Below are 13,632 nucleotides of genomic sequence, written 5' to 3' on the forward strand. Positions count from 1 at the left end.
CCCCATGGATCCTTCACTGAGAACCCCCTAATGTCAACATGTTACATGACCATAGCTCAATGTTCAAAACTAAGACAATCATTGGTACAATACAGTGAACTAAACAACTGACTCTCAGAGAATTTCACCAGTTTTTCACTAATGTCCCATTTTTGTTCTGGGATCCCATCCCAGCTCAGTCTCCTCCAAATTGGACAGCCTCTCAGCCTTTCTTGCCTTCCATATCCTTGACCCTCTTGAAAAGTACTGGTTAGGTATTTCATTGAATGACGCTTAATTGGTGTTTGTCTGATGTTTTCTCATGGGTTTTAGAAAGACCACAACAAAAAAAAAAAGAAGAAAGACCACCACACAGAACGTTATATCAGGGGACCAGGTAACCAGGGTGCCTTGTTACTGGAATTAAGCTTGTTCACTTGAGTCAAGGGCACCTGCCCAGAGTCTCCAACACAAAGTCACTTATTCCTCCTTTCATTCTCTGTCCATTGGAAGCCAGTCATGGAGACCACATCATGCTCCAGGAGAGGGCAGGTCAGCTCTGTCTCTCAGAGAGCAGATAAATGAGTTTGTGATTCATTCCAAACCACCACAGAGCTTAATATTCTAAGCTATGCAAGTGTCTTGCTTTCCTTTTAAGTTTTGCCCATTGATTTTAGCCTTTATGAGTGCATCTTGGCTATAGTAATTGTTATTACAGTGTCATAATGATGGCTTTCTATTTCCCTTATTTCTTTCACACACATAAAAGATAGTTGATAAAATAAAAAAGAGAATATTTAAGGAATTTAAAGAGAGGAGAAGGGACACAGAACACATGGGAATAAGAGGAAGTGAATTGTAAGACAATGGTTGTGACCCCAAATATCTTAGAAATTACATTAACGACCACTTAACAAAATGCTGTCAAAGATAGACTAGATTTAAAAGGAAAACAAAATTTAACAATATCCTGCTTATATGGGGATAAATATAAAAAACACAGAAAAGATGAAAGGAAAGAGATGCAAAAATATGCCATTCAGTCACTAATGGAAAAAAGGCTGATGCAGCCACACAAATGGCAAGACTGTGTCACCAAAGTGACCCTGCAATGCAGTAGGGAGGGAGGTCCCATCAATGCACAGTGCTGAGCTCACTGAATGTGTATCTGAGACTTTTCCTTACGTCACACTGCCATGTCAGTTACAGGTGGATTGCTGCTCCAAAGGTTAAAGGTTAACAACAAAGAATTGGGGGATATGGTATAAGGAAATGTATAATCATGGTATCCTAAATAGAACAGAAAAAGCATGCATCATAAAGATGCATGAAAAATGTGACCTTCTGGTTACAGTATGTGTCCTGTAGTTGAACTAATGAGGATTTGTGTAGGGAACCCATGAAGAGCTCTTGCCATTCAAGAGGAGTGATGTGCACAGCCCAGGAGACACACAGGCTGGACTTGGTCCCTTCACGGTGGGGACCCGTGAGCATGTGGAATGATGCATCAGGGAAACATGGTCAGGAAGGCTCAGATGGAAAGATGGACAACTCCAAGTGTTGACAAGAACCTGTGAAACCAGAGCCCTCACACGGCACTGGTGGATGGTCAGATATTACAGCTTCTTTAGGAAACTGGTGGTTACACTTCTCTAAGGTGTGATCAGTGATTCCCTCCCCGGTATGTACCCTATTGAAGCACCGACTCAAGTTCACCATGGGGTATTCCTAGCAGTGTGATCCATAATCTCCTATGTTGGAGACAACTGAAATGTCCATGGTGGACATATGGTTGCGGCAAAATGTCTATCTGATGGAATTCTGTGCAGGATTGAAACTGACCACTGTAAACAGTTGGGCACCAATGTGTGCACATGGCAGGCATACAGTGGGGCACCAATGTATGCACCTCACAGGTAAAATATGCAATATACTATTACTCAGCAAATAGAGAAGAATGCCATCAGGTGAGCTGCACCAATATGAATGGACCTACAGATGATCACAGTGTCCCCAGATGTCACATGGGCAAGACTAGTTACATACAATCCCGCTTATAGGTAGAATCCAATTAAGTACAAATGAACCACTTTACAATAGGTGCACCGACCTGAGCTTACTGCAGGCGTAGAGCTGGGCAACAGCAGCCATTCATAATTAGCAGGATGGAAGTGCCCCCTCCAGTGGTGCAGGTGGGGGCTGGCACCTCGGGGCACCCCCTCCCATCTTGCAGGACATCTGACCCCGCTCTGATCACAGTTGTACCTCTGTGGTTACCACCCAGCTTCTCCCCTCGCTAGACTGCTGGCTTCTGGGAACTCGGACTCTGAGCCACACCACAGTGTGTCTGGCAGGTCACAGGCGAGGCTTCCGCGATGAATTAGGAGGGGAATTCTGAGCTAGGAGCCTCACGGCCAGATTGACTCAAGGCTGGTGAGTAACTCCGGGGGATTCTGCTGAATCACAGTTTCCTTGGGTTGGCTGAAGTCTAGATCGTAAGTTCTGAACAAATGGAAGCTCCTTGGCCTCTGGGACTGAACCACTGGATGTTTGGTGGATACGTCCAGAAGGAAGTGTGACTCACACAGGCCATCTGAGTACTGATGGGGTAAACAGGCTCCAACAACTTCTGCTCATTTGGAACCAGAGGATGTTGGAATTGAAGCGTGAATAGCGAGGTGGAGACTGGCCAGAACCTGGATGGCCTAATTCTAGCTTTTTCCGCATTACACAGGGACTGGTGACCATGTCCCCGGAACATCTCAGGGACATGGCTGACAAAATCACCCATCAGCATTTTCACTGGTGATCAGTTAGATTTGTCCTGGGCAGTCCGTTCCCAGGGGAGGGGAGCCAGGCCGGACCTTCTGCAGAAGGATGGGGTAGGGGAGCCCCACTGCCCAGGATGTCGGGGCTGAGGGAGGCACAGAAGCCTGGCTGGGACAGCTTGGGGTTTGCACCAGGACTACCCAGGAGATTACAAAGGTGTCTGAGATGAGAGCAAGGATTTTGACCCCATAACGATCTCAGGCTCTTTTGTCACACAAACCCATCAATCCTCAAGGAAATCAATTCTGAATATTCATTGGAAAGACTGATGCTGAAGCTGAAGCTCCAATACTTTGACCACCTGATGAGAAGAGTGGACTCTTTGGAAAATACCCTGATGCTGGGAAAGATAGAGGCCAAATGGAGAAAGGAGCATCAGAGAATGAGATGGTTGGATGGCATCATCGACTCAATGGACATAAGTTTGAGCAAGCTCCAGGAGATGGTGAAGGACCGGGAAGTCTGGTGTGCTGCAGTCCATGGGGTTGGACACAACTGAACAGAGTCAGACACAACTGAATGACCGAACAACAGCATTCACAGGGGATCACAATGAAGCTGGGATTCACCCCACAGCCAAGCTGTGTTCCTGGGGGCTAGACTGAGACTGGGAATAATTAGGGTTTCTTGAAGCCACGTTAGCTGGGCACCAACTGCATGAGAGACAGGACACAGGACAGGTGTCTGCTAACAACCAGGCTGCTCCTCCTCCTGAAGATCCAGGTGGCCCCTCCACCAGTTCCTTCCTATAGAGGACGAGAGATGATGCAGTCATCATAAAAGCCACCCTGTCCTTGCACCCTCTGGGTTCAGAAGAGCAGCACCCATGATGTGCCTGTTTCCCATTCCCGCCTGTTCGCTGCCTACAGCCCCTCCTGTAGTGGGAGCTGAGCCCTGATGTGAGGAGGGGAGATGCCTACCCTCCACGTCTCCTTGAAGCCCAGGCCAGGGTGTCTGTGGAAGAAGGAAGGACCTCTGGGTTCTGAGTCCCAGGGAGCACACAGTGTCAGCACCAGCCCCCTGGGAGGGGCTCCCTGGGCCACAGGACACTCCCCTTCATCCCGCCTGCAGGGGAACCCCTGGTTGCACAGAGGAGCCCACCCTGGAGTGGAGACCCTGAGAATCACTGGGGAGGGTGTGCGAATCCAAGAGAGACCAGGCATTAAACCAGAGGAGGCTCCATTGCTCTGAGAGGCCTGGGAGGGTGCCAAGGGCTGGAATAGGAGGTAAAGACCCAGCGACCACATCTGACACCAGCACAGGCCTGTCAGAGCCACCCCAGGGAACCACCCGCCGTCCCTTGAACCTGAGCCTGTTGGAAAGTAAGAAAGTCGCCACCGTCTACATGATTTAGTCAATACACCTCTGTTTGTGCCCAAGACTCAGGATCTACGACAGACAGACTCAGGATAGGAGGGCGCTGTCATTTCCCTTTTATCCTGAGTGGCTTGGCTTGTTCCTGGGCTCCTCGTTGTTCAGAGCCCAGAGACCTGGAAGCAGACCCTCCTCTGTCAGGTCAAGCCCACTTCTGTGCTCAGTTCACTTGTACCTTTCCTGACATTTGGCGATTTTATCCTCAAGGTGAGAAGTGAAAGTTCTGTGGGTTTGCCTCTCAGCTTTCTTTTGTCTGTGACTTGAGTAAATAAGGAAAGCTCCAGGTACGGTTACTGGGGACAAGCGTGCCAAGCACCCTTTGGCTCTGGGTCCTGCGTCTGCTTCCTTCCTGCTGCCCACAGACTCCACGTGGACTGGGTGATGTGGAGAGGCCAGCTGGCCAGGTTCCCTGTCTGTCCCCTCTGGGATTTGAGACCCGCAGCAGGGGCACATGGCTGGATGGCTAGATGGCTAGACGAGCTGCCTTGGGCCCGTGGCTCCCACTGGCCCTGGAGGAGATGGAGAGGCAGGGACGAGAGGGGCTGGCTTGTTGTACCGCCTCCTTCCCCCAGATTCAGGAGACTCCCACAGGCCCCTGTGTGTGAGCCACACACAGATGGAAGGGAGGAAAAAGTCAGCCTCTCCCCACCTCCCTCGGTCCTCCTTGGGGATTCGGGTCCTCCGTGCCATGGGCTCGGGGAGAGCCCAACGGGTGGGGAGAGGGAAGGTGTGGCCAGAGGGCTGGCGGTCAGGGATGGAAGGTCAGAGCACCTGGCAGTCCTCCAGGCTCAGAGGAGCTGGGCTGGTGGGTCACGGGGCCTGGGAACCAGAGTAGCCCTGGGGCCCATGGCCTGGAGGGGGAGGGGGAGCTCCAGCCGTTCCTGCCCTGGATGATGCAGCTGTGGCTCAGAGGGCTGCTCCATCCCAGCCTTGGAGACAGAGAACCAGCCTGGCTCCCTGCCCACAGCCCAGGTCAGTGGGAACCCTGGGCCCATCCGAGTCTCTGCAGAATCTCTGTGGCTTCTGTCCTCACTAGCACTTCTACAGAGGGCAGCATCCTGTTCGCCTCCCACGGTCAGCTTCTCCTGGCTTCTGTGCCAGCTCCCAAGCAGGCATGCTTCCCGACACTCACTCCAGATCCATGTGCATGGCCGTGCATGTGTGTCTGCGTGTGTGCACATGTATCTGCGCATGTGCATGCAAGTCCGTGTGTGCATACGTATCCATGTTTACATACATGTCCATGTGTGCATGTGTGTCCACATGTGTGCATGTCCGTGTGTGTGTACATGTCTGTGGGTGTGCATGCGTGTGCATGTGCTACACCTCCCAAGGGGGTCTGTGGGGGGCGCTTCTGCTGAAAGTCCTCATTTCTACCTTTTGCTCTGTAACACTACCCACAGTGAGAGACTCAAGGAAGTGAGAGGGCTCAGGAGAGCATTCCTAAGGATCCCTGAGGTGGGAGGGTGGCCAGGCTGTCTGAAGGGGTGGAGGGAGTGGAGAGGCAGCTGGCCAGCTGCATGAGGAGCCCTGCTGGCTTATGGGATGGCAAGGAATCCTGGGACTGCCCCTCCCACAATGGGGACAGCTGGTCTAAATTGCTGACCCACCAGGGCTGTGGAAGATGGAAGAGGAGAGGTTAATGCCCTTAACAATGGAAAGGCAGGGGCAGATTCTGGGCCCTGGGGGTCTGGGTATGGGAGCTGAGCAGGCCGGGGTGGGGCTCTGGTGAGGTCCAGCCTCTCCAGGGCATGTGTGTGTGTAGAGGGGGTGCAGGAGGGGAAAGATGGGTGACTGCTCTCCGAGCCTTGGAACCCATGACACTCCATGTAGCCTCCGGTCTGCCAGGACTTTCCTGAACCCCAGGACCAAAGGCAGCTAACACAGTGGCCTCTTCTGCAAAGGCCAGCCCTAGGTTGTGGAGGATGGGTGCCCGGCAGACACACCTAGGAGGCACACCCAGGAGGGGAGGAGAGTTTGGCAAAGGCTGTTTACAAGGACTGGTGCAGTAGCCAAGGTCTGCAATGGGAGTGGCTGTGCCTGGGCCTGCAGGGCAAGGGGGTGACCAGGGAGGGGGACACTTTGAGCCCTCTTTCCTCCCACTGCCAGGGCTTTAGGGGGGACAGAAGTAAAACCCAATCTCTTTCCCACCCAGGAAACCTCTCCATAAAGCCAGAAGAGGACATAATTCTATGATGAGTCGGCATTTAACCAGAGTGTGAGGCATACCACAGTCACTGCTGAAGCCCCTGCAGAGATAGAAAGAGACCAGGCTCTTCTCAATAAGGAGACTTTGCAGTGTGAGTCCATGGCTCGTTAGGCCCACCCCCACCCCACCCCCCAGGAAACAGGAGTCGGGGGGTCACCTTCCTTAAAGATCACTGTTCAAAGCCCTGGTTCCCAGGCCTTGAGGAGACATTCCTGAGTGGTGAGACAGGCCAGAGGCTTATGTAGCCATTAACATGATTTACAAACATTTGGAAATGATGCAGAAAGACGTTCTGGAAAGGGAGGGGAGGGGGGAGTCTCTTCTCTTATTTTCAAAGTGAGGAATTCATGTCTGCCCTACTGACTCCCACATGGCAGACCCTCGGGTGGCCCCTGGGCAGCCTGGGCCCTGGGCACACAGGAAGGTCTGCAGGAGCAGCAGAGGGCAAGGCCCAGAGTCAGCTCGGAATGAGGGGTGCAGCCAGCCACAGTGGGGACCCCAGCCCTGAGAGCACAGAGCCGCGTGGCTCCCGGCCCCATCTTTGGGAGAGGTCGGTAGGGACTCGTCCATGGCAGCCGTCCAGCTGCTCTCGCCAGCCCACATTCTCTTGCAGGAAGAGAACTAAGGCGCGTTCCTGGTAATAGACCAACATCCATCAAAGCCCGATTCCCCAAACCCCAGGCCTGGATGTGGGAGGGAAGTAGGGGGCCCAGCGGGCCATGACTCAGGCCTAGAGCTGGGATGAGACCTGCACAGTCGGCTCAGGATGTGGGGCAAAAGCGTCCACCCACACGCTGCACGGTCAGCTGGGTTGTATCTTTTCCTGTAAAAGCTGGACACGAACTCCTAGACACGGAACATGATGCACTCTTGTTAGGGAAAACACTAACTGAAACCGCCCATCCTCGCCGGGCAAGATAGGAACCACTGACGACAAGATGTCCTGGTAAGGAACGTGGAACTAGCAAGCTACCACCAACTGGAAGGATTAGGGAAAAGGAGAAAGGGGACTCCAGTCCAAGTGTCCTACCAACCTCCCGGAATCCTCCTTGCTGGCATCACCTTGGCTGAGGGACGTGGGCACCACCAGGAAGGACTCTGAGCCAGAATGATTGGTCAGAGACAACAAGAAACTGATCCCATCACCATAAAACCTGAGAGTGATCCATGTGGCAGAGCAGTCCTCCTGGGTTCCCTTACCCTCCTGCTCTCTGCCTGGGTGCCCCTTCCCAATAAAGTCTCTTGCTTTGTCAGCGCATGTGTCTCCTCAGGCAATTCATTTCTGAGTGTTAGACAAGAACACACTCTCAGGCCCTGGAAGGGGTCCCCTTTCCTGCAAACTTCTGGGATAATGAAGCCACGTAGTACTCAAGAAACGGGTTCTGTCAAGACAACTTTGCAGAACATCTACTGTAGGGACAGTGGGCTGACATCGGACTTTCTTGTTACCCCATCAGCTGGTAGGCCGCCCTGCATGTCTGGCCTGGGGGGTCTGTATAATTTTAAGAAGAAAAGATTTTTGAGGGTTTCTGAGTTTAAAAGCAATATGAACTCTGTGTGGGTACCTAAACATTCTACAGGAGAGGAACAAAACTCTTTCTCCTGCACTCTTAAGTTCATTCCCAAGACCTGTGAATTAAACTGAGAAAAACCAGATTAACAGAGGGAAAATGTTTTTACACATGGCAGGGGCATTACAGGAAAGAAAACTCCAAAGGAGCAGGATTAGGGATGGTGGGGTGGTTATACATCATTTTAACAAAGAGAGACACTTGTGGAGATGAGAATAGGAGAGGCGGGGGGTGTTGGCTGAGGGGGTGAGTTGTGGGAAGGAAATGGGGGTTTGTTTAGTGAGGTTTTTTATACACACTCCAGCCCAAGATTGACCTCCTGAGGACATGTTTACACATGGAAACGATCTTCATAAAAGGAAAGAAAGGAGGAGGCAGCGATCCCTTCTGTGTTTGTTGTTTCTTAACTGCCTTCAGCTCAAAATAATCCTCACGGCAAAGGGGCATGTTTCGGGGTGGCATGTTCGGATTTCCTTCAATCCAAAATTAGATCAGAGTTTTCAAGGAAAAATAAGTTCAAAGAAGCTTTGCAAAAGAAACACCTGCAGCTTCGTCCACAGGCAGCTCCATGATTTAGCAGGAACTTCTCTCTCTGCAGCTTCGCCCACAGGCAGCTCTGTGATTTAGCAGGACCTTCTCTCAGCAGCCATTGCCCCCCCAGCTCACCCAGGACCTTGTGCTCTAGCCCGGTAGTCCAGGCAGCTATTCCCGTGACCTCTGGCCCCGGGTGCAGTCACCTGGCTCTGCCTCCCCCTACCCTTGGCTCAGAGAACCCAGCCCAGGTGTTTCTGCAGCCCCCTCCCCTTGAACTGCATGATGATCCTGAGGGTCCTGTGACCCAGCCCACTGCCCCCGCCCCACCACCCTCACATCCACTGGGCTGCACCTGTGCTGGGCAGGTAAGGTTGTCTGGCAGTCACCTCAAACTTCTGGGCTGCCTGCGGGGTGGTCTGTCAGCAGCACAGGACTTGGTGTCCTGGGGCGGCTACTGAAACCCAGCAGGACTCTGTGGGGCTCCCAGTTTCTAAAGCCCCTCAGAGTCCTACTTTCTTGTTCGTAGAAAAAGCCTTCAGTCTCCTAGCCGTCCCTGCGTTCCAAAGAGTATATTCGGCACTTATTAATTAGAGATGTGAGGGAAGCAGGAACAGAGAAGCAGTCAGTCCAGAGCAGTGGTGATGGCTCCAACAATGAGAAAGCGGATCCCAGCTCCTCCTCCAGGGGTGCGCACACGAATCTGACCCCAGCTCTGAGCTGTTCTGCAGAAACCAAGACCTCCCCCGACTCCCTGCCACACAGCTTCCCCCTTCTTGCTGCCCCCACCTGCCTCTCAGTAAAAATGGCCAAGAACTGGACTACCCATGCCTAGTCCTGCAAGGTGGGCAGCCACCCTGCTCCAAGAGCAGTGGGTGGGGCCCTCACTTGAAGGAGGTGGGCAAGGGGCTTCCCCCAAAGGGGTTCTGGTGCTGCTCAGTCCCCTCATCCCACTCCCAAGGGGCAGCAGGCCTGTCCTGCTCTCAGGACCCCATGGGTGTGGGTGTGGGGGGCACAGCACAGAATAGCGACAATGGGGTAAATGCCAGCACCAGGGGCAGAGGGAGAGCAGGCAGGGCGGCTTCAGGGAGGAGGTGGCCCGGGACCTGTGACCCATCTTGCTGGGCTGGGAGTCAGCAAGGTCAAGGCTGGGAGGGTGGGGCAGACAGACACAGACCTGTGTCCCCCACCATCATGACCCTGAACCTCACTGTGTCCCCTCCAGTGTGACCAGATGCGCTGTGGGTGTCACAGGGCACGCAGGCTGCCGAGGGGCTGCTGGGACAGCAGAGAGGCCAGGCCAGGCGGGGACCACCAGGTCCTCAGCACACGCGGGCTTGTGCTCCAGCCGAGGTCCTTGGGCGGCAGGCATGGCAAGAGGCATCTCTGGGTCTCCCGGGAACGTCACCTCCCCAGAGGGGCCTCTGACCCCGTCCAAAGTGGCCCCCATTTTCCTGTCTGTCCTAAGCAGAGCCTCCCTGTGCCCATGTTCCCTGTCACTCACAAGGATGTGGGCATGGGAACCCAGGAGGCCAGGGAGGGCTGACCTGTGTCTGGAGTCTCCCTGGGCCTCATGTGGTCACCCCTGCTCCACCCACCATGGGTGCTCCATAAATGCAGCTGAACTTTCCAGCATCATCCCTCCACCCGCCGCCACCAAGGGAACAAAGGCTCCATAGTTGGAACCTTGTGAAGTTCTTAGTACAGTTTAATAGTCTCCTCTCACTGGCCCCCACGCACCATCAACTGCCTCTTCCTAATCCCCCGAAGCTGAAGCTCCAATACTTCGGCCACTTGATGCAAAGAACTGACTCACTGGAAAAGACCCTAATGCTGGGAAAGATTGAAGGCAGGAGAAGGGGTGACAGAGGATGTGATGGTTGGATGGCATCATCAACTCAATAGACATGAGTTTGAGCAAATTCCAGGAGATGGTGAAGGACAGGGAAGCCTGGCGTGCTGCAGTCCATGGGGTCGCAAGGAGCTGGGCACAACTTAGCAACTGAACAACAATGATCCCCTGATGGTGATGATGACTGTGAGGAGGGCCTGTTCATTCCCTTACGTTTTCTGGCTAGTGTGAGGGCGGTTGGGGGTGCGGCCTCTGCAGGTCATAGCAGAGGTGGGGTGGGGGGAACCAGACAAGGTTTGACCACAGCTGAGGAGGGTACTCCCCTGGGGCTGCCAGGCCACCTCTGAGCACAGCCATAGCTCAGGGCCCTTCCCTGTGGCTGTCTGCCCTCTGCTCCCAGCCTGGTTCACCTTCCCTGGGTCTGCAGAGCTGACCCGTCACCTCAGGGCCTTTGCACAAGCCCTGCTGTGAACCCTCCAGCTCTTCATTCCTGTGTTGCCCCAGGTCCCTGAGAGCCAGGACCCCCATACGTCCTTATTGATGTTCCTTTGGGCAGCTGGATGCCTGGTGAATTAGAGCTTCAAGTCCAGGTTCTGAACTTCCAACCATATGGTCTCCTGGCACCTCAGTTTCTTACCCTCTTCTGGTGGGGATGATGGTAGAACCCATGTCAAGCTCACTGTGAGCACTGCGTTAGAACCAAAACCTGCACCTACCAGAATTAAATACAGATCAGCGATGTGCTGACCCAGGCCCTCTCCCGCCCAGAAAGCTCTTGTCCAGTTCTGTGCCCGTAGCCAGCACAGCCCTGTCCAGCCCAGCCCTGTCCCGAGCTGAGGAGCCTGGGGAATGGAAGAATGGCAGGACCCATGGATTCTGACTCTGATCCGAGCAACCATCTGGGTCCTGGAACTGATTGTGAATCGGGTCCTTGCCTTGCTCAGGAGTGATGTGGAAGTAGCCCCGAGGCAGTGTTAGTCACCACTGGTCAGATCTGTGGGCGGGAGGGACCCGTGGTACTCACGGCAAGGAGGTGGCTGGAGGAAGAGCAGACTGATCGTCAGGGAAGCTCGCTGGCCCCTCTCTGAGCCCCACCTGTCAGGTGACATTCGTCAGCTGAACCCCTCCTGGAGTCCTGGGCGGATCCTCAGGTGTCATGTGTGGCTTTCCCCAGGGACAGGGCTTAGGAACCACGGGAGCTCAGGCCAGCGTCCCCCTCCACTGGATGGTCCATGTTTGTGACCATTACATATGGGCTTCATTTACACCCATGCTGTTGTTTACATGACTGATTGAAACATTTGAAAACCGCAAGATACCAGGCGATTTGACTATTGTTTCCATATTTGACAGGAGATGAGCTGGGACTCTCAACCCCCTGCCCATAAATGCCTCTGCTGGCGAGCTCACCCATGTCACACACGACATCTTCTGTGCCCAGCAAGGGACTGGCGCCTGCGTCCAGAGGGCCGGCGATCTGAACTCTCGGGAGAGAAGAGTGCGTGCACCCGGAAAGCATCATTAGCTGGGAGACCAAACGCCGGAAGCTGAATGTTCATTCCCTGCAGAATAACATCTGATTGGAAAACACGCAGCTCCAGGGAGCTAAGGTCAGCTTTGAAATGTGCAGCTTCAGCGCATTCGGCAGCAAAACAGCCTCATAAACACGGAGCCAGGCCTTGCTCGCTGGGCTTGTGAGCGTGTGGCCGCCTCCTTGGAAGAAACAGATTTCATCTCTGACTTAACTGCCCTTCTTTTTTTTTTTTTTTTTTAGTATTTATTTTGAAATCATTTCAAACTTAAAGAAAATTCACAGAAAGTTGCCAGAAGAGAGAGGGCCTTAATGCTGACTTGCTGATTTCCTGCATTTTATCCCATTTCCTCCAATGCTCACCCTCTGTCTGAAGTGCTTTTAGAATCAGCAGAAAGTAAGTGGGGGACCCTGAGTCCACTGGCCCTGAGTACCTCAGTGTGGGTCTCCTGGGAGCTTGGACTCTCCCCGCAAATCCTCAGTGCAATTGTTGGGTGATGCAACATGACTGTTACCCACGGTCCCCGCTCACCTTCTGTCAAGGGCCCCACAGCGCTCCTTCCCATCAGGGGTGCTGTCCAGGACCTCACACTGAACTTGGACATCACCTCCCCTCAGGCGCAGGCTCTTCCAGCCTCTCTCTGGCACCTGCTCTTGGCCAGATGTGTGATGAGGCAGTGGGCAAAGGAGGATTGATGTTTGCAGAGCCTCAGCCTAGTAACCCCGAGCTGAGAGCAGAGGGGGTTTGGGTGGAAGAGGAGCCCTGAGTAACAGACACATTTTGCAAACCATTTGCCTCTGATTTCTCAGCCTCTCTTCTTGCATTGGCTGTAATTTCCAGTATGATGTTGTACAGTGTGGTCAGAGCACTCAGCCTGGCCTGGTCCCAGACTTTAGGGCCCAGCATTTGGTACTTCACCACTAGCTATAGGTATTTCTTGGATGGACCATATCAGATGAGAAGGCTCCACTTAGTCTGTATAGAGCTTTCATAGAAAATGGGTGTTAAATCTTTGTTAATTGATTTTTCTGCATTTATTGAGGTGATCATGCTTTATTCTACTAATACGGTGAATTACATTGATTTTCAAATATTAAATCTTGCGTACTTGAGCTAAACTATGCTTGATCACACTATTTTACATGTATCACTGAATTTAATTTGCTAATATTTTGTTAGGTATTTAGTATCTGTGTTTATGAATGTTATAAATATCTACAGTTCTTTTCTTATAATGTCTTTTGACAGGTGTGGGATCGGAGTTATGCCAACCTCATGAAATGAGTTGGAAATGGTTCCCTCTTCGATTTTCTGAATGATTCTGTGTGAGATTGATAATATTTCCTTCCTAATCTTTGATCAAACTCACAGGTTTCTTTGTAGAAACAGTTTTGATGTTGAATTCAACTTTTAAAGATAGTTCAGTTCAGTTCAATTCAGTCACTCAGTCATGTCCAACCATTTGTAACCCCATGGACTGCAGCACGTCAGGCCGTCCTGTCCATCACCAACTCCTGGAGCTTGCTAAAATTCATGCCCATCGAGTCAGTAATGACATACAACTATCACATTCAGTCATCCCCTTCTCCCACCTTCAATCTTTCCTAGTATCAGGGTCTTTTCCAATGTGTCCATTCTTTGCATCATGTAGCCAAAGTATTGGAGCTTCAGCTTCAGCATCAGTCCTTCCAGTGAATATTCAGGACTGATTTCCTTTAGGATGGACTGGCTGGATCTCCTTGCAGTCCAAGGGAC

This window comes from Dama dama, chromosome 19 (genome assembly GCF_033118175.1).
Source record: "Dama dama isolate Ldn47 chromosome 19, ASM3311817v1, whole genome shotgun sequence".
In the NCBI taxonomy this organism is placed as follows: domain Eukaryota; kingdom Metazoa; phylum Chordata; class Mammalia; order Artiodactyla; family Cervidae; genus Dama; species Dama dama.